This window comes from Corvus moneduloides, chromosome 7 (genome assembly GCF_009650955.1).
Source record: "Corvus moneduloides isolate bCorMon1 chromosome 7, bCorMon1.pri, whole genome shotgun sequence".
In the NCBI taxonomy this organism is placed as follows: Eukaryota; Metazoa; Chordata; class Aves; order Passeriformes; family Corvidae; genus Corvus; species Corvus moneduloides.
Window position 1 is genome coordinate 21,771,855 of NC_045482.1, and position 21,392 is coordinate 21,793,246.

The 21,392-nt window shown below is 36.8% G+C and overlaps 1 protein-coding gene and 1 long non-coding RNA gene across 7 annotated transcripts in view; one reads left to right on the forward strand and one right to left on the reverse strand.

The window, feature by feature from the left end:
• FIGN (fidgetin, microtubule severing factor) overlaps nt 1–21,392 on the forward strand; it is a 106,204-nt gene that overhangs the window by 66,496 nt on the left and 18,316 nt on the right. The gene's annotated exons all lie outside the window — the stretch shown is intronic.
• The window catches only part of LOC116446562, a 30,515-nt gene continuing 13,335 nt past the window's right edge, over nt 4,213–21,392 (reverse strand). For 2 of the 3 annotated variants that reach the window (XR_004241265.1, XR_004241264.1), the window contains exons 2-3: nt 9,909–10,031; nt 4,213–4,252 (exon numbers count right to left, since the gene is read on the reverse strand). This is a non-coding gene — a long non-coding RNA (uncharacterized LOC116446562). Of the gene's footprint in view, nt 4,253–9,908; nt 10,032–19,842; nt 19,926–21,392 lie in introns of those variants that run through there. The other variant, XR_004241266.1, reaches the window with a different exon arrangement.

Consider the following 21,392-nt stretch of genomic DNA (forward strand, 5'->3'; position numbering starts at 1 on the left):
AAAGAAAAGAAAAAAAAAAAAAAAGTTCATTAGTATTTAAATAGGAGTGAAGCAGGCAGTGTATCTCTAAGAAGGAATGGGTTTGCCATGCAAGTTAAAGGAATGCTGTGCTCTGCAACGTTGTTCTGAGCTTAACCTTTAGGTAACTTGGGTCAAGGAAGTGAATTATGCTGAAGGACTGAGGAGAAAAGTATTCATATTTATATTTACTCTTTTCCATACCCAGAATCATCTTGAAATATACCCCCATATGGACATGCATTATCAGAAATGGATTTTGCCCATTTTCTGAGGTGCATACCGAGGAGCTGGGCCCAGCTTGGGAGCAATAGTTCGTTCCTTAGCGTGGGTCTGTGCCAAGTTAATATTTCCTGTCTTTATCTTAATGTTCTTATGACTGGCCTAGTCCCACCAGTGTTCCACAGGCTAAGAAGAGCTCTGTAACCCTTTTGAGATGGGTATATAAAACACGTAAGGGCTTAGGGAATCTCAAAGTCCAGTCTGCTACTGTCACTATATATTATAATATAAAATGATAAAGCTGTGTCTTAACATGAGCTAATTATTTTTGTCCTTCAGGACTCCAGTTGGCTGTTCAATAATGTTATTGCCCTGGGAGTTACAAATCTTCTAATTTGCAGCATAAAAATATTTATGGCTGTTTTATACTTATTTGTTCTTGTGCCAATGTTGTCTTTTTGACTTCAATAGTTCATCTCCAGTGTATATGCTTTGCTGATTATGTTTTTTCAGAAGAGTCATATTCCTATTCAGTCTTGGCAGGGTAGACCAAGCCAATGCCTTTTATTTTCTGTGAATGCACACTCTACATTCCCAGTGTCATTCCTACAGCCCTTCCTTGGTTTTTTTCCAGTTTAAATTAATCTTCCCTGAATAAAATCAGAATTAGTGTTCTGGTGACGTTTTGCTGTGAAATGACATTAATACTATCTGGAAAAAAATTTCCTGAATTTATATTCTTCAACTGCATAGCTTGTTTTCATATTTACATCAAATTAGTTGGTGAAAGTACATCTTCCAATCAGTTTATATGTTTCAGAGTTTTTTACTTTCTCTCTTCTTTGTGCTTTAGTTTCAACCTGTACCTTTTTCTTTTCACTGTTATTGCATAGTTGATAGTACTACTTTCTCTTCATTACCTCTGTTTACGTGGAACATGGTATTTTATCAGTATGATGTTTTGATTTTTCTTTCTACTGGTGGTGTCTCCTAATTTTATGTCATCTGCAAACTTCCACTGTGTGTTTCTACTTGTTATATTCATACTCAGTAATGAATTCAGGAGAGTTTTGCAAACTGATCTATGAGGAGCTTCATTACCAGGCTTCCTTCAGTTCATTAGATGTCTTTTCAATACTGTCATTATATCCCATTTAGTATTTCCCTAACTAATTTACAGTCCTTCTACTAATTCCTATTTTTCCAGCTGTTAATGCACAAGGTAACATGTATATATATATATATATGTACTGATGAGCAGTTAGATGATTCAATAATTTCCTTTGCTTAAAATCAGCCATATTATCAAAGAAATTAGCTTGGCCAAAATTACCTTATATCACCCGTTGTGAGCTTCATCCCATTTTTGTTATATGTATTTAAACCTTGAACTAATAGAAGAATTATTGTCTGGATCAATTTACCTCTTCTGCCTCCTTAAATACCAGTGACTCCCCCTCAATTCCCACCAAGTCCCAATAAAATTGTGGAGATTTAATGAATAATTTCTATGACTGCTCCAGCACACTTCATTTTTTTCCCTCCCATGTTATTATTTTGGCATGACCTGAGTGTTTTAGCCAACTATCCCTTTTTATGTTTTCACAGTCTATAACGTCATCAAACACCCCTTTCCGTCTATTTCTGTTTTTCCTAAAGAGCACATGCATTTTGCTATCTGTGTTCCAGCCCTGCCTGCTCTTTCAATATATTTTGCTTTCCTGCAATAGCTTTATTCATCATGCAGCACTCCAAACTTTCCCATTTTGTTTAAGAACACAAGTAGCAGAGCAACAAACCTTGAAAGTATTTCTTACTGATTGGACCCAGTTCCCTGATGAGTCTATTCATGAATCATGCCATCTAATTGATGGTTATTTGCATCAAAATTAGTATTTTCTTCTAGATGTCCATTGTATTCTCCCCTCTGTTCTTTACGCCGTTATTGTGACTCTGTTTTCTTGATTTTTCCCATTCCTTTTAATCAAATCCAGATGTGGAAAATATGTGCCTCTCCCAACAGTCTTCCTTTCTTTTCTAGTTTACCACTAATATATGCAGAGATGTGTGCTCATTAGTAAAGGGAGAGATCTCAACAGAAATTTAGGGAAACTGTGTAGATGCAAATTGTATTGCAAAAGGTAAAACTCAGAATTTGCCTTTCTGAAAAGTTTTCTCAGGCTTTTTGATGGCTCTTTCTCTGTTTTGGACTTAATTTTTTTATAACTAAAAGAAGTTCCAATGAAGACTTCTGGAAAACTTGGAATATGTCTGACTGTGTTTTAAGTTGACCTACCATGTATCTTACACATGAGAAAATAAATGTCTAATACATAGGAAATTGACATAGATATTTCACTGTCATTACTAAGTAACTTAATCAGTGAAATTCTTTGAAGTTTTGCTATTCCTCTGGAGTCTCCCAGGCTACATCCATATAAACTAAATGGAGCCAGTGCATGCACTCAAGTGTGGGCTCAAGACCACTAACCTCCATACTGTGCCACATGTCCTCCAGGCTGGAGACTAGGACCTGGCCCACTTTATTTGTTAGTAGCTAAGAAGTTATTTCTGGAGAGAAGTATTTGCCAAGTAAGTTCCTATCTGTATGTCTCACAGGAAATATTTTTGCCCCCACAGCTAGATGTAAGAAATGTTTGTTTTATTCTTAATTAGTAAGAATGACTGATAATAATCATGGCAGGTGGGAAGGGTTTGGGATGAACCTTTATGTCTGAGCTGTTAAGTTCTCCAGGCTTCAGCCTACTTTGAAATCAATTGCTTTGAGTTACTGTGTAGAATGGGGAGGAGCAAGGAAAGTATTTTTTTCCTGAATTTCTGATAGAGAATCACTGTCCCAGGCTCTGTGTGAGAGCTGGGGTCCTTTAGAACTAGGAATGTTGTTCCTTCATATCTGATGAAAAGACACTGTCCCAGTTTTTGTTCTTTCTGCATGCTCACAACTCTTCTCTACAAATCATTCATACCAAAGTCATCCTCTTTGTACCTTACAGCCTTTACTACAAGAAAAGATGCTGCTGTTCTCTCTGGACCATCAGGATGCCCTCTTCTCTGTCATCTTGAGGCGTAAAACTAGCCTGTTCTAAATGAACAACTTCTGTATGGAGAGGGAGGAAAAAGGAGAATAGTTTTCAGTAGAAAAAAATAAATTTTAGGATGCTTCTTTGAACCAAACAGATTTTACTTGAGCCTCCTGAGATTTTCTTACCACTGTTTGCCAATGAAGCTGTATTTACAAGATTATTATAGCATCAAAACTCAGCTGCATTTAATTCCACTGGATTGCACTTTTGTTACTTTGAGTAGACACTGGTGTGTATATCAGCTCTATAGGGTTCTGAAAGAGATTTAAGAAACAAATATCATAAAACAAACGTCACAGTAAAAATTCAATTATAAGTCAAAATGTCTTGTAGTTTAGATTGAAGAAAAAGGGAAAGCTAACAAAAGAAGAACATATGTATATTTTTAGCTACAAAAGGATTTTATTCATTTTTTTCCATGGCACAGTGCTACATTATCTCATAGAACAGGTGAAAAAAGAAATACTGCAGAGGGTAGCTTGTATGAGGACATTTTTTTTACATATAGCTAATTAACAAAGTTCAGATGCTTACAGTGCTAACACAGGTAATTTTAGTAAGAAAATTGCAGAAAAGCAACAAATAAGTAGAGTAATGATGAAATTCTATGACTCCACTGGGAGTATCTTTTTCAAAGAGAAAATAGCCTAACCCAAAGTTGAAAACTGTAGAAATGGAAAGCAAAATTTTAGAATTACTCTTAAAGTCTGTGCAATGCCATGGCAACTTTCATTCATGCCCAAATAGGTTTGAAGTCTCCTTCACTGAAGATATTCAAGAACTGCCTGAGCACAATCTTATGCCATGTGCTCTGGGATGGCCCTGCTTGAGCAGGGAGGTTGGGCCAGATGATCCACTGTAGTCCCTTCCAACTTGATCCATTCTGCGATCCTTTTTCTTTTGAGTTCCTGTATTGGAGAAGATTCATTTTACAGTGAGAAACTTTCTGCTGTTTTATTTACTAGTTTTGCATCTTCTGATATATTTAGCAACACTGCAAATGGAGGTCAGATAAACACAATTAGAACTTTTTCACCATTCTCTATTATATCAGATGTGATTACAACACAACTATTATCTTTGCTTCACTGGGAGCTACCTTTGACAATTACCTTGTCCAAAGCTAAAATCCCTGATTTCAAGTTGAGTAACAGTCAGTGTTTACAGGGGGAATCTGGTGATGATCTTGAGGAGAACTGACCATTAGGAACTGCAATTGATCCTTAGTTTATACTTGTCCTGGGAAAGTAACTGCTATATTTCTATTATCATGCTTAGGTATTAGGCATAATTTTGACTTTATAGATGGCACCAAAAATGTTGAACACATAAATAAGCTTCATTTAAATAATCAGTTACTTTGTTGAAGCTGAGAGTATGTCTTTTCCCGGTAGTACATCTGTGCGATAAGAGTGCAAAGAAATCTGAACCTCAATTTCCATGTTGGCAAAATCCTTTCAAAGACTCAATTGTAGTATGAGTAAGGTAAGCAGTGCTTTGAATTGATGTAGTATTTCTCACTAGTGAGGTGAAAGTGAAATTAAACATGGTATTTTTCCTGTGTAAATTTCCTAATACTACAGTTATAAGTCAGATATCATGAATCAGCAGACAAATAAGTCTGTAGAGTTCCTATGCATGAAACAAGTTATCTTATTTAGCCACATGTTGAGACTAACTCAATTTCTTCCTTGCATGTGATGTTTTAGCTAAGCAGTAACTTAATTTGAATACACAAAGTAGTAAAGTTCTATCTCTTGGAATCAATTTTACAGAGACATTTAGTCAATGCTGTTTGGAAAGAATAAGTTCAATATATGCTGTCATACATTAATAACATCTAAGTTATTTTCTGGACCAAATGCAGTGAAGCGTTAGTGTATGTTTCTTTTCCTGAAGTATTTGTGAACATTTTCTTTTGGACTATATCTGATCATTTTTGTGATATGCTGGCTAGTGCATGGATGGCTTTTATGTGTGAGTGGCTACGTTTTATATTACTTAGAATAAACAAGGTTACATCTTAATAATGCTTTAATAGGGGTTGCATTGATTATGTGTCACTCCTGTTAGTTCATAGGAGTTTCTATTAAGCATTTACCTGGGTGCATTTTCTGTGATTATGGCAAGCTTTCAATGGTTGGACCTCACTCATTGTCTGTATTTAGCATTATCTCCTTTTTTATCTTTATACATCTGTGTGTATGAAGTGTTTTTTCTCATGGAAGTTTACAACAGTGATAGGAATATTGCATTTAAAAAATGGAAGGAAATTTGTGCCCTGTTACAGATCATAGTAATAGATATGCATGCCTGTTTATTTGAGAGAATATTTTTTTTCTTAGGCATCCATAGTCATTTCAAACACAGCATGCAGTGCATCAGTTCTATCAGATACTGTGTGTAATGTGTTCACATAAGCCTCTCAAGGCACAAATTTTCAATGTACAGGAGCTGGTTTATATCCTAGGCTTTCTAAACACTGTACTAACTATACAGACTGTATCAATCTGATAGTTTGGGGCCAGAATTATAAAACATAGAAGTGCAGGGCTGTGTGAAAGGTGAGATCTTTGTATTTGAATTTTACTTGAATTGATCCATAAAGTTATTTTTAGAAGTTACGTTCTCATAACATCTACATAATCTGTTTTACTCTAATCTGATTTTTCCAAGCTTTTTAAGCAGTGCTGAAAATTACTTTAGGGAATAGATTTGCTTTCAAACTGAGTTTTCAGAATAAAGTTCGGGTCATTGTGTTCCTTAAGAGATTGGCTGAATGCCACTAATAGTATGTTGTGACTGTTTTTAAACCTGACAGTTGGCTACAATACACTTGAGTAACTTCCAGTTTTATTGTCAAGCCAAGGTATGATTTCAGGAGAGATGGTATCTGGCATCCACAGAAGATATTATCATCAGTTAGAAATAAGATGCACTTCATCATTTTTTGCAGCTTTACTCATTATGTTGTGCCCTGCATTTGAATTAAGTTTGTAAAAAAAAAAAATTGTTTTAAAATGTAGGTTTGCAGTATAGTAGCCTTTGAGGTGTGACATGGATATCAATAAATAAACCAAGCATGGAGTACATTTAGTATCCCAGTTTAGGAGGTGCTTTAAGAATTTTTTTCAGATTAAAATAATTATAATTCAGAATTAGTCTCATTGAGCTGAGAAAAAACAGATTTGTAGACATAGACAATATCCTTTATTAGACTAGTGGCTATGGATGGACCTGCTGAAGTGTTTGCTTGACATCTTGTTTATAAAAAGCATACTCATTTCTACCATTACTTTTGTGTAATATGGATGGAGTCAAAATGAGATTCTGCACCAGCACATTCCTGGTTGCTGAGAGATGCTAAGTGAAGAACACTACCAACAGCGAAAGCGTCACTTCCAAATCTATTTTTTTAAACACCTCTAGAGAATCATGCCGCTGCACAGACAAGAAGCCTTTGAGATCGCACCTTCTCAGGCAGTTCTGTTTCTTCCCAGTTCATGTTATATTAACAGAATTAATGGGACGACTTTTTTATGATGCCTTACTTCCCAAATGTTAACCCTTGCTTAACTGTGGGCAGTTGATATTCTTTTTTCCTCTTGTTTTTTTTAGGTTTTGATTAATTTGCCATTTCAAATTACAAAAGTCAACAATGCTTAAAGCATATGCATTTTTGTTTTTTCTCCTACAAAATTTCGTTATTAGAGAATAAGATGTTATAATGGTGAATCGACACAGATGCATGTGAATAGCAAACCTGGTTCTCCCTGACATGTCCATTCATTTAAAGAAAATATTGCTGAAAGACAATTGGGTCGTTGGGTGTAATAGTAGTAAACTACCATGCTGTAGCTGTGTTTATAATCTTGTGAAATTTGATCTGTACCATAGAGGTCTTCAAAACATTAAACATTTGTGAACCAATTTATTCAAGCTCACAAATATCAAAAATCAAGAGACTTAAAGCTATTAAAGAGAGCAAAAGATGCAGATTTAGATCCATAATGAGGTTTTGAAAATCACTAGTTTGTGTCCTGAGGTCACATGTGTGATCTTGAGTCTTCAGGAGCTGTGAGCCAGTCATTGCATGGAGGGATGGAAGGTGCATATCTATATATAGATAGAGATATCAGACCTGATGATTTACCAAATGAGATCTTTTATTCTAAAGGCCAGCCAACCTCCTGATGCCTGCCTGCAGCTGGAGTTAAGGGGGAGAAGCAGAGTGCTGGGGCTGGTCACCTCCATGGTTGAGTTTGATTCTGCCCAACTTGGGACATTGACACTGCCAGGACCTGAAAGACTGCAGGCTGAGGGGGGTGATGTCTTGGTGACAGGGGCAGTGTGGCTGACTGAAAAATTATGTGAAATAATATGCAAGTCTGACTTGATATTCTGGCAGAGTGGAACTTGTTGGGGTGCAGTTTCTGACGTGAAGTGAGTTAATGGTGGAGCTGGGGGTGTTTGTGCAGAAATCCAGATATGTCTCTGCAAGCCCATCTCTGGCTACCATGTGCAGCAGGAGCAGCAAAGATGGTCATGCCACCCATGTAACAGAAATACATTAAAATTTATAGTATTTATTTGTAAACTCACAGATCATGTGCCATACTGTGTAAAGTGTGATTTTTCTTCTTTTTTTCTTTTTTTTTTTCCTTCTGGTTTAATGTTCAGAGTTAGTGTCATCCTAATTAGTTTCCACTGACAGAATAAATATTGTTCCATCTGTGCACTATTACAGTCAGCGACTGAAGGTTTGAAACACTTGAGCAGTGGATGTCAAGTAGTCTGTAAAGGGACTGGAAAGCAACTCATTTTTGGATTATTTTGCATATATCACCATTCAGAAGGAGGTTATGGGAGCAATTCTCATCTGTACTGCTATCATCCCAAAATTATGCCAAAATTTTGTTCCCTTTTTTCAACAGAATTTACTTGATAATGATCATGAATAATAAAATTAAAGGATTTCATGCATTATGACAACAAAAAGCCTTTTTCTTTTTTTTTTTTTTTGCAAGTTTTCAAATGTGTTTTAAAAGGGAAACATTTATTACCAAATGCTGAGAGTGGGCCAGATGAACTGATATCCTTATTTATTAGACATTCCTGAGACAAGAGGCAGAGCAACTTGTCAGGAATCTCCTTTCCTTTTCCTGTGCACTTTACCATGTAAAAGGAAATGCACCTTTGTGAAAGGTAACTCTATTATTCCTGGAAATTTCTTTGGCTGTGATTAAAGCAGAATTAAAAAGCAAGCGAACACTCTATTTAGAGTTCATTTTGGTGTTGTGGAGGGCTTTCAAAAAACTAGTCAGGCAGGAGAAACAGGCACATAGACTTCTCTGTAAGACATATAGCTGGCTTCTGGCTTCAAGTCTGTCTGACATTGAAAATATTTCTTGTGAGTAATAATCCTTTACTTAATGTGATGGAATTTTTCCAGTTCAACTTCTTGTAGCTTGATTAAACAAATTAATTTTTACATAATTGGAAATCAGTGCAGCTCTTCATGAAGTTGTTGCTTGGTATTTATAAAATAGTCTTAAAAGAACATTGACATCTCAACTCTCTGAAAAGATCCCAGGCAGTGTCCTTAGGAAATGCTATAGACTCTATAAATCCGATTACCAAAATTCTTTCTTAGCTGAAGCAGAACAATATGTGATGCTATCTATGAAATGTATAGCTAATACCCCCAAGTATCCAAAAATATTCAGTATCTGCATATTATATTAATGACTAAATCTGCCCAATCCCTTTAGATATCTTTTTTTGGTTTTAATTCTCAGCAACATTAGGGGTAAATGTAAATATTTCATTAGCAATTCTATAATAAGAAACTTTAATTTGTGTAAGATTGTTATAGTTAAAGAGTGTACATTCTGCTTTAGATAGTAATTGACTGCCAACGTGATTTTCAAACCTATAGAAACCTGTGCAGAGTTCCTGGGGTGTATTTGGGTTTTGTTTGTTTAATTTCTGGATTTGGGGGAGTTGTTGTTGTTGTTGTGTTTGGAGTTTGAGAGGGTTCTTTTGGTTTGGTTGGTTGGGTTTTCCTATACACTAAAGTTATGACATGTAAATAAAAAAAGGTGCTCTTTCTCTTCTGTGGTTCTTAACATTGAGAAATTGTACATTTCACTTTGAATATCTTGGGTTTGCTCTGATAAAAAGTAAAACTTTTGTATACATAGAGGAGGAAAAGCAGCATTTACTGGGAATTTAACAATTCAACCTTCTTTACTTGAAGCTTGTGTTATTTCTTTTATAAATTTTGCTATACAGATTCAATTCTATAGCAACTTTAAAAAACTAGAACTTGTAAAAAAATGGCCTTAGAGAAATGTTATTCTACATCATGTTTAAATAATTAGACTACTGTCTTACTGAAACGTGTTCTTTGGATTTTAAAAGAGCTAAAACCATGATTATTGGCACAATTAGGAAATTACATTGTGTCATTGATTGATAGGTAGTTGCATGAAAATGAACTGAAAGGCTTGTAGAAGTAAATGTGTATTCTACTACTGCTTAGACAAACACTCTTGTGTTTACCTGAGTTATAGGAGACTTATGGAGCTGAGCAGAGGCACCTTTCCTTTCCATGTTTAGTTTGTTCATGTCACTGTTTTGTTTTGTCACTGTTTTTTGTGCAGTCATAAACAGAACAGGCTCACACTGCAAGAGAGAGCAATTTAAAAATTGCACAATTTCACTACTGTTTTTACATCATCTTTACACCAGAAACAAACAAGTGAACAAATGGAAACCCATCAAAATTAAATATGTGCTGAAAGGTCATGCTGTCCTTTAATGTTGACTGGCAAGGACGCCTTATTTATTTAAGCTTTTTTAAAACCAATTTCTGTAACCAGCTATGCTGAAGAGATGCTCATCTCTAAGAAATAATTTAAAGGTTATAATTGGAGAAAGGCCTTTTTACTATTCTTAAACAATTTTGTTCATTCTCCCCCCATCCTTTTTTCCCCCATTTATTATCTTTTCCCTAAAGGCCTCCTCCTACACATTGAAGTCCACAGTGAAACTCACTAGTGGGGTTGAAGCAGAGAAACCACTGCAGGACTCCCTATTTCAAAGCTGAACCAATATTCACCATTGACACATTCATTCATCTGTGCAGGGTCATTGGAAATCCTCTTTCTCTAGTTTTGCCTTCCCTTCAGGGAGCAATGCTTAAAAGAGCAAACCCCTGGTGTGAAGAGATAGAAGAATTCTCAGCGTGGCCAGTGGTGCCAGGAATCGAATTAAAGTTGTCCATTTGCAGATGACTGTATACTCAGCTCCCAGCATATTCAGCTGTGGGGCTTGATGCTGACGTTTTATTTGAAATGTTGATGGTGGCACTTGGTTGTATTAAAAAAAAAAAATTGGAGGCAAAAAGTATTTTCTCAAAAAAAAGAGGAAAAACGCTGAATTTCAAAATGTCCATGGTTCCTGCTGTTCCTTTTAGGTCTAGAGGTTGTTAAGGATCACATGCCAAAGAGGTAAATAATTACAGAATTTACTTCTTTGGGTAATTTAACACTTGTCACTTATTCTGCTATTGTTGACATCTCTATTTTGGCATAAATCAGATTTTGACATTACTAAACCTGCAGTTTCGTTTTTCTTCACACACATTATCTCTTCCATGTGAAAGGCACTGGGGAGACGCAGGCTGCCATGAAATCTGAAATGCCTGCAGTCAACACGAGGAGCGCCTCTTTATTTCAGTTTCATTTCCTGTTAATAGAGATGAACTTGGTGCACATTTGGACACATTTAGAAATTGTCAAACAGAGATTCTGTAAGAGGAGTTCTAAGAATTTAAAGAAGTCTCTGTCAGTTTGGAGGAGGATGAAAGGATAAGCACAGTTAACCATTTGGTCACCTGCCCAAATGCCTATCCCAGCAAACATAGTCCCCGCATGTGTGGGCGGCAGAGGAGTTGTCGCGGTATATCCCTGTCCTTCGTGACTGCTAGAAGGTTTAATTCTTGTGACTAATTTCAAAGAAATCTGAGGCAAAGGGTATTTCTGTGAATAACGGTGGCACGATCTGCCACCAACATAAATCGCAGTTTCTTCAAGGAGCATCAGGAAAGGAAGGTGGAAGAAAGAGTTGCAGGCTACAAATTACACCACTGCCTAATTATGCAGCTTTATTCGTATGACTAACGAGATATCCACATGCATGTTAGCAGCACAGAGGCCTAAATTACAGACATTCATAGCAACTTGAAGAAGGGAGCGGGAACTGTTCAAACAATTTAAATTCTCTGTCATAGCAACTTGTGACTTTAGATAGAGCTATCCCAGAAATACAGATTAAATTTTCCTTTTCAACTAAATCACACAGGTGGTATCTTTATGCAGTGCATATAAAAGCAAGCTCATTGTTCATCCTGTAACCAGCACTTCTATACCCAAGTATGCGAGGTGTTATAAAGAGGTAACATTACAGTGAGATATTTTAATCTAGTTGAATGACCTTACACAAGGGGAAGCGTTTTTCCAAGAGGGGCAGCCCAGTAATGAGGGTGAGGTGTGTCCTAAAACGCCCCAGAGCTCATTCTAGCTTATCAACTACTGCTACAGTTCCTAATTTGTGGGCCACTTGTGCTTTTTCTGGGCAGTCTATCATTTAAAGTGCTGTGAGAGACAGTTTAATCATTTTAAGAGTATGCTGTGTAACTGATCTTAGAAGTGCCCGGTACTCACCAGAGATTTATTGAAAAAACATTTGTACCATGACTGTCTTTCCTTTGAAAATAGTCAAAATATTAAAAAAAGCAGTCATGCTCAGCAGCAGTTTTCATTGATGCATTTAGAGCGTTTCTCCTCTTTAGCAATCCAGACCTTTTTTAAGAAATGTCATTGCTGATTATCCTCAATTCAAAATGGCCCATCAAACCTACCTTGGTGCAACCTTACCTCTTAAATATCAACCCATGCCCCATAACCATTTGTTATCAAGTACATTTTAGTTCAGTCATGGCAAACTCAGTTTAATACATAGAATGAAAAAAATGGATAGGACTCAAGGCAATTTTTATTAAATCAAATATAGGATATTTATTTGAAATGTTTTGGATGCATTCTTGAAAAGGTGACACAAGATCTTTGCATAGTAGATATGCAATGCTTAGACAATTATGTGCCTAATGAAAACCATGAGAAGCAAAAAAAAAAAAAAAACAAAGTCCAAACAGCTAACAAAAAAATGAAGTGAGGCCATGGGCAAATTCAAGTCTTCCTTAACCTTAGCTTTGTACTTAGCAAATACTTGAGTATAAAGGTTCTGCCTCATTTTCCTGTCTTTTGTGGCCTGAAGTTTCTAAAGTTCTCATAAAAATGATTTTCTTGTTCCTACTGTCTACTTGACACTTTATTCTCAATATTAGCTATATCTTCAGAGCAGCTAATCCCACATACTGGTGTAGTGGGTTAGGTATTCACTTGCCACTTAGCACGTGCACTGACATAGGCTGAGATGGGATTTCTCCACACGAATTTCATAAGCCATTGGGAGTGAGTGTGTTGAATGGCTGTGCTGTGTCTGCAGTTAAATTCCTGAAGCAAGTGGCAATCACCCAACCTGGCCTTCAGTACATGGAGAAACCAGAAACATGCTTGATAGGTGGTAGGAACAGGATGCTGCTTTGTTCACTTGAAAAACCTTTGCTGTCCTATTTTCTGACCACCCTTTAGCACTGCTACTCTTGATTTGGCACAGCTTTAAGTTTGAGATAGAGGACAGTGCAGAAATGCATGTAAAGGAATGGGGAAGGGGAGAAGGAGGTCATGTATGTCAGATACAGGAAGAAAGATGCATCTGAAAGATCTGTGGCTGCTGGAGATCTCCTGTCTTGTTGCCAGTGAATGAACTCTTAGCATTGCTTGACTGTAAAGGGAATTAACTGATTTTTTTTTTTTTTTTACATTTTTTGTTAAATAAAACTGTACCATTCTCTAAGCAGAAATAATATTGCAGTATACTATAGTGCAGCAGAAAGGTTGCTGAAAAAAGGGTCACTTATAATTTCTCAAAAGGTTATGTATTCAGGATTGCAGTTGATACAGTCTGTACTGGGATAGTCCAAAACATGGGGGTTCTTTTCTGTTTCTGTGATTTTTCTGTGTGTTAATTCCAGACTAGACATTGAGCCATCATGAGAGATAAGCATCATCTTTGCTCTGGGAGGGGAAATAAATATATGTGTACATTTATACATATGTACACATGGAAAGAGGGAGATTCTCTGAATCAAAGCTTTATAATTAATCTCTTTAAAAATCCACATAAAATACAAATACAGAATCAAAACTGTAATAGTGAGGAACATATTTCCCATCTCATGCTGCAGGGCATAAGCTAATCTGCTGCTGAGATCAGGCAGGAACCCCCCTTCAACCCTGTGTTGTTTTTCATTACACAACTGGCTGTTTGCATTATGTTTTTTATTAGAACTTGATTGTTTAATGACAAAGATAGAGAGTTATGCTAAAATAAATAGAAAGCTCTATAGTGGAGAAGGAGAAAATAGACTCAATGAAAAATAAAGTAAAAGACAAGGACTGCTAGATTCTGCTGCACTCACCCCAATCCCTCCAAAGCCTGCGAATGTTTTCCTCACTTACGCATGCATTTGCTTTATTCACCCACATCCTCTGGAAAAACCTACAGCTGTATTTTATAGGACCTGGTGGTGTTCCTTTTGCCTTGTTCATTTTATAAGGAGATATTTCCATGCACAATTTCAGTTAGGGAAGTTGTGTACTAGACTGCTCTGCCTTTAAAGAAAGAGCTACTAGGCAAGTCTGTGTGTTTAAACCAGTCCAAAATGCAGGGAATATTGTCTACCTTAAGATAAAGGATTGCAGTTCTGTTGGACAAATGTTCTCATCTGCTGCAACTCATCTATTACGTAGCTTTTGTAAATGTGTCATAATAGAACAGCAGCCTTGGCAGTCTGCAGAGTTGGTTTATGTGCAGTTGTTTGGACAAGTGATTACTTATATTGGAAAAATTGAGTTTATTTTTGGGTTTTTTTTTGGGGGGGGAGTGTTCCTTTGAAAAAGCCAGCAAAAAAAGCCCATGCAGGACACGAAGTGAAACTATTTCATATGGTATTTCATTCAAGCTGCTTTCTACTCCACAAAAAAACCCCCCATAGAATTATAGAATGGTTTGGGTTGCAAGGGACCTTAAAAATCACCTAGTTCCAACTTCTCTGTGATGGACATGCCATGCCCTTCCACTAGACCACATTGCCCAAAGTGCATCCAACCTGGCCTTGAAAACCTCCAGGGCTGGGGCATCCACAGATTCTTTGAGTAACCTGTTCTAGTGCCTCACCAACCATCGCAGTAAAGAATGTCTTCCTAATACCTAATCTAAACCTGCCCTCTTTCACTTTTAAAGCTGTTCCCCCTTGTCCTGTCACTACATGCCCTAGTAAAAAGTGCCTCTCCAGCTCTCTTGTAGTCCCCCTTTACATACTGGAAAATTGCCATAAAGAGAGAGAGACAAGAGAACACAGAAATCTGAGGTGTTCTGTACTCAAAGGTACCCTACTATTGTTTATGGTACCTTTTGCTGAAGGGTAAATGGTGGTTGATGCTGAGTCCTAGTTGGGAGAAGGTGAGCTACAATATTGTAATTTAATTGGTGGAGAAGAAAGTGTCTATGATACTGTAGAAGGTGCAATAAATTCGACGTGGAGTCCAGTTTCTGCTATTTATGCTGTCTTTTGGTGGAGTTGTCCTGAGAAAAGCCACTCCAGGGCTCAACTGTTTTGATGACAGCAAACATTCCCACTTGAGCTGTCATCTCCTGCTTGGCCCTGTGGAGAGTCCTCAACCTCTACACCATGGAGGCTCTGGTTGATGGCAGCACCTTAACTTGAATATGGGTGTTAAGGTTCTTCTCACGGTCCTTTTTATAGGATGCTGCTGCTCTTTCTAACCAATTCAGTGTTTTGGGGCAAGTTCTGCCTGGAGTTTAACCTGCCCCTGTAGCTTCACCACCTTCTTTGACTTCCTACGCTTTTGCAGTTTCTTATGCTAGTCCATACTCACGGATATATGACACGCCATCTCAGGGTAGCAGCCTGGAGTAGTTTAAAATTTGATAGGTCCTAGTTCTTCAATGGAAACTCCTCTAAAAATCAGATCAGACTTTTGTGATCAGGCTAAGCAGGCCTAGAGATATCAGAAAGAAAGGTCTCAATTTCTGTTGAAAGTCAGGCATTGTTTGGGGTCAGCATCTTAGGTGAGCAGACTGGTGTTTTGTAGACTTGATAAAATACAGAGGATCAGAGGCAGAAAAGTGATGCTCTAACTTGTTGTTTTTGTGGTAGTGCTAGGCTACAGAACACACTGAACGTTCCCCCCTGCTTTAATTTTGTGTTAGGAGTAAGAAAGTATGGTAACCAAGCTCTATAATGATGCCTAAAATAACTCCTGTGGATGCTTCATTTCTGTCAACCCCAGTTTTAAACGATAAAAAAAATCGTAATATATGATATTGAAGGACTTACTGATGAACAAGTGATGCTTTAGAGCATCTGCGCTTAGTAAAATCAACAGTACAAAATGCATATTATGCATCTTGGACCATCGGGTTGTCACTCACAAATGATGTGAAGTTTAATGCATTATTCACAAGTACAAGAGGAGGCAGTCCAAAGCAGTTGTGGAGTCTCTTATTTTATTTTATCGTAGTTTATGTTATGTTATTTTGCAGAGCAGAAGCTAGGTATGTGACTTAAAGGTGCAGAGTTTGGAATTGCATGATAGGATAAGCAGCAGCCGCACTAAAAATGTTGGACCTAAGTAAAATTCAGTTCCAGCTTAAGAAACTGGAAGATATTTTGATCTTAAAGCTACAAAGACCCATCTGGGAATGAGTTCTGGGTGTGGGGTTGTGTTGGGATTTTTTTCCTTTTTCCACTTTGTAGTGCAAAGAAGCACATACCACAAAATCAAATTAAACTGGCATTAATTTGGTAGTCTCAGTTCTTATTGTCCTATTGATTCAGAAGGCAGATAGAGAGGCTTAGAGGCTGCATTTAGGGCTGCTGAAGTTTGGGGCTAGGGTATACAAAAGATGCAGTGAGAGCACTCATTCAGTAAGGAACTCTTCTTGACATCTTAACATGGAATTCTGATATAAAAATCTTGCTCCAAGAGCACTGGTCTTCATCATTTTGTTGGTGGTTTCATTATTGATTACTCATGTTTATGAACTTCTTTCCAGAGTCTTGGCCACCAGCACAAACCTTGTCCAGCAGAACCTCTAGTAAGCAAAATAACATTTGCATCCCTATGTATTTCTCCTAGTGGGAGAGAAAAAGGTTGTCTTGGTCATTTCTTATTGATAACTTTAAATATTATGTCAAGCTGAAATCAATCGTATGAGAGAACAGAAGGTATTCCTCAAGATTCACTCTGGATATTTAATTAGCTAGAGTTTATACATGCACTTCATTTTCTTTTTTGCCACTTTCAGCATTTGTTAGGTCGTAGTATTGATGCGACTAGTGCGGCAAGGTGTACATCTAGTTAAATTGAACCTTCTATCGATGAAAACTTAGCTTTTGTGGCTGGCTGTCTTTTATGAATAATATATGTCACAATATTACATTTTCAGAGCTGTGGTGTTCTTTGCGTTAAGAATTTGGGTTTTTTGGTACTAAGTAGGCATTAGGAGTCGATAGTATGTGAAACATGTAGGAGAAACAGCATTAGCTATATATGTATGTGTGTGTAAATCTATACCTTTATTAGACATCCATAAGTTTATTTTGAACCCAAGCAATTTGCTGTTTTTTCTCAAACATTTTCAGCTGTTACTGTGGAAGGAGAACTGACAAGTGTTTCTTCAAGTATCTCTTGTTATTGGCCATTTTTGTTCATTATTATTCAGCTGGTGACAACAACATTTATTATTTGTATAATAAGGACTGGAATTCTTAAGAGATGGAAGAGCAGTCAAACAAAGCTAGGTGGAATTAACTTTATGCATGCTTTGTAGTTGATACTGGACTCGCAGAACTCTGTACATTCCCTAAATACTCTCTGATTAAGTATCATTTATAAACCTAATCCAGCCTCGCACAGTCTTTTAAGCAGTTCTAAAATTTTCTCTGGAAATATTGAACCCCGAGTATTTTCAAATGTATTTTTAGGGGGAAGGAAGTCTATATTGCAGTAAATATCTATCATCACAGCTACCAATTCCTTGAGCTTAATTATGACACTATTAAATGTGAAAATCTATTCAGTGCTAGGAACACTTTTCACATTACATTCACGCTAAAGATTGGCTGTTAAGAGCTCATTACTGGTAGTTTTCTAAAGAGCGGTTTATTAAACACTGTTACCTAATAAGCATCTTTGGTGGTGCAAATTGCTGAAAACAGTAATGAGTCTGATTAGACTTCATTTCAATTACGACAGCTTGTCTAGCAAAAAAAAAAAAAAGAAAAAAGAGAAAAAAAGGAGAAAGAAATCTCTCCTTGATGCTTTGGAATCTGGCTACAAGGCATTAGATGGTTTAAAAGGAAAATGCCACCTCTGTGTTTCCTTTCCACAGTTCAGTAATGAATAGAGAGCTGTCCAAGTAGCCATCCAATTTAACACATTGGAAAACTAGATGGGCAGCGTTGGAAGCACAATCCTGTTTGCTTAAAAATTCTACAAAGGCTTTTCAGTTAGTATATCTAAATAGGGTCATATTTAGGTTTCCTCTACTTCCCTTGTGTAATAATATAAAACTGTAAGAAAAGAGAAAATTAAAATGATTCACTCCTACCTGCTTTGCAGAGGTTATGCATTCCTCTGATTAGTGTAATGCACCTTTCAGTTGTTATCTGTAAATCTTTTACAGATCTGTAAATCTTTTACATGCAATCACAGAACTCTCACAGCATTTACAATACCTCATAATTCAATCTGATCTTTCTTTTAACTTTAAAAATTATTTTTCTGGAGTAAAAGCAACTTTTAATAAATGTTTACTCCTGATATCAAATACTTCAGTGAATATCTATTTGTTTGTGAACTTAATTCTTGATGCTAAGTGTGTTTAATTACATTAATGCTAAGCACTCTTTAAGTCATTCCTGTATGTTACTTCCACATTCTGGATGAAAAAAGAGGTGTTAATAGAAAAAAATAATTTAAGCTTATAGTTGCTGAATACTTAGTGAGATTCTAATGTTCCTGTTGATAGTGTATAGCATTTTTAATACTAAATCCAAGTGGATGCACTCTTCTAATATTATTTAATACAAAATTAGATGGAGACTTTTCTAACTAAAACCTTGTAATAAATTATGCCTGGAGAAATGGCAGAAGGGGGATGCACAGGGAAGGATGCAGGGCTGCTGAAAGCAATTTGTTGGACTGGAGTCTCAGAATGTGGCTGAAATGAGACACTGTCCAGTCAGTTTACAGCGAATTTTAGGAAGGTTCACATTCAATAAAGTTTGAATGCCACCTAATTAGACATAGGAAATTAATCAGAAGCTGAGGTAGTGCAGTGAATATCAGAACTCTCTATCAAGATTTTAATGAAATATTTTCTTTGGTGAATTTTTATTAAACACATGCCCCAAACCCCAAATACCAGTGAATAAAATATAATGTGTGTAATTAACACATTTTAATGTGGCACATTTATCTCCTTTACAATAAATTGTAAACTTCAGTAGTTCTTCTGACTTCAAACCAGAGAAGTGATGGAAGAGTCAGGCCCATGAACCTGGGGTCTAAGTATCTTGTATTGGCCCCAAAATCCCTTTTTGGCTCCTTTTTGTGATGTTACCTTTCTACCTTGTCTTTGAAATTCTTACAGTTAGCTGTTATATATTATATATATTCTGTGAGAGAAAGGGCTTTCATCAGTGTGCATCATCAAACATCAAGTAAAATAGTGGGGGGCTGGGGGGTAGTTGGGTTTTTTTTCAGCAGCATACAAACACAAGTGCTATTATTCTGCTATACAAATGTGTGCCTGTAGTGTGCTTTGAGATGCTAATCAGTGGAGCTTGACTTCTGTACCCTGAAGCAAATTTTAAAAGTATTTCATCATTAGGTGGTTACATATGCAATAAGACTATGGACAAAATTACAGAAAAATAACACAGATTATTGTTGTTTAAGCTATCAACTGTACTCAGCTAGTTATTGATATGATCATTGCATGGTTTAGATTTATATTGTATCTTGAAGGCTGTTTACAGCAATGGCTAAATTTGTGTGATAGCTGCAAAAGACTGGGACATTTTATCAGCTGGGCTCTATAATTTCTTTCTGTTTTTAAAACCAGCATGTATTTCTTTTTCTGCCTGTGCACCCTCTCAATGACATACCGTGTGTCTTAGGACATGGCTCAACTTTTCCTGTTGCAGGATGAACTTTGCTTTATTTTTTGAGAAAGGAGAACCAATATCCAATATGATGAATTAGTTTCTTTTCCTTACCAGTCTCTCCAGGAATATGGAAAAAATATCAGCATACACAGAGTTCAATTTCTCAGTTGAGACATTCTCTCTCTGGAGCCTGTGTGTCTAAAATATATAAATGGAGAGAGAAAGAGAGAAGGAGAGAGAGAGATTTCTATATTTGTCTATAGAAAATTCCCTGTTCCTCCACTCCCTGTCCCCCAGATAATTTGTCAAGTTAACCGAACGATCTATATAGTTCCTTTCAAATGCTCAGGAAAGAATACAGCAAGTCCAAAACCAAGAGCATGCAAAAAACTGGCTATATTCAATTTTTCAGTAGTTAATTCAGATACATTTTATTGAGTGAGTGAGAAAGAATCTTTGGAATTTGTGAAATACAGTAATTGAAAGGTTTAAGTGGGGGAAAGATTTATCTCAGCTTAGTTTTTTAGGATGTCAGTTCTTTGGTTGTGCTTCTGCTTTTAATCTTGTTTCTCTGCTTTGGGGGGAGCAGGAAGGAAAGGAAGGGTCAGCTGCTCGCGCAGCCGAGCCGGGGAAGGAGCTGTGCCGGAGCTCTGTTTTCCCTAAGAGCGTGATTAGTACAGTTCTGAGGACTGCACTTAGGTGTTCCCTACCTTGGGGAGGAAATCTCGGGTTCCATGTGGTAACACCATGCCTTCTTACAACAATGTGATCTCCCATGTTGTAATACATTATTGTCTGTCTGGGTTTTTTTTTAATGGAGACACCAAATCAGTGTACAGGTTGATAATACAATCCTTTTGCACAGAATATTCTCTTTGGAAAGGCTGTGTGTGCCAGCAGTAGTTGCTCTGATGCGTATAGTAGAGAGAAATGTGTGTGGTGTGTGTCTGGTATGATGGGAAAAAGGGAGAGAGTGGATGAGCTCTGCTAAGAGCTCCCTGCTCTTAATCCTGGGCCATGTCAGGAGCATTCTAAAGCAGTTTATCTTCATATGTCGTCTTGTATATAAGAAACAACACTAAACCCACCAAAACTCATTTCATATGTAGCATTTTCCACAGCCTTCAGATCAAAGTTATTTTCTTCAGACTGGACTAAATTATACACAGGTCCCAGGAGTGAAGGACACTGAATTAATGCACTATGTCAACCAGTCCTGGTTATAGAATATTTTTACTGAAGTGTGAGACGCAACATCTCTTTACTATTTCATTAAAAATTAATGTGCAGATTGCCAAAAAGCATAAATAACATAAACAATTTTTGTGAAAGCTTTGTATACTGTGGACATGTTAAGGATATTTTTTTCTTGAGTATCAGATTACTTCTATATATACGTTTAATCAGTATTTGTTCTCATTTAGCTAATTAGCAGAGGTACTCTAATCTGAGCAAAACAACTGCTCATACCTATCCTATTAGGGTAAGTTTTGAAATAAGTGCTTTAAAAGGAAAGCAGTATTCCTGGTTACAAGCTGGAGCACTATGTTACTGGCCCATATAAATTTGCTTTTTCACTTTTGTTAGTTGAACGTAATGGGTCAAACCTGACTACAATTATTTGAAACTTATTGAAATTGAGCTTTGCCTTCATATTTTTA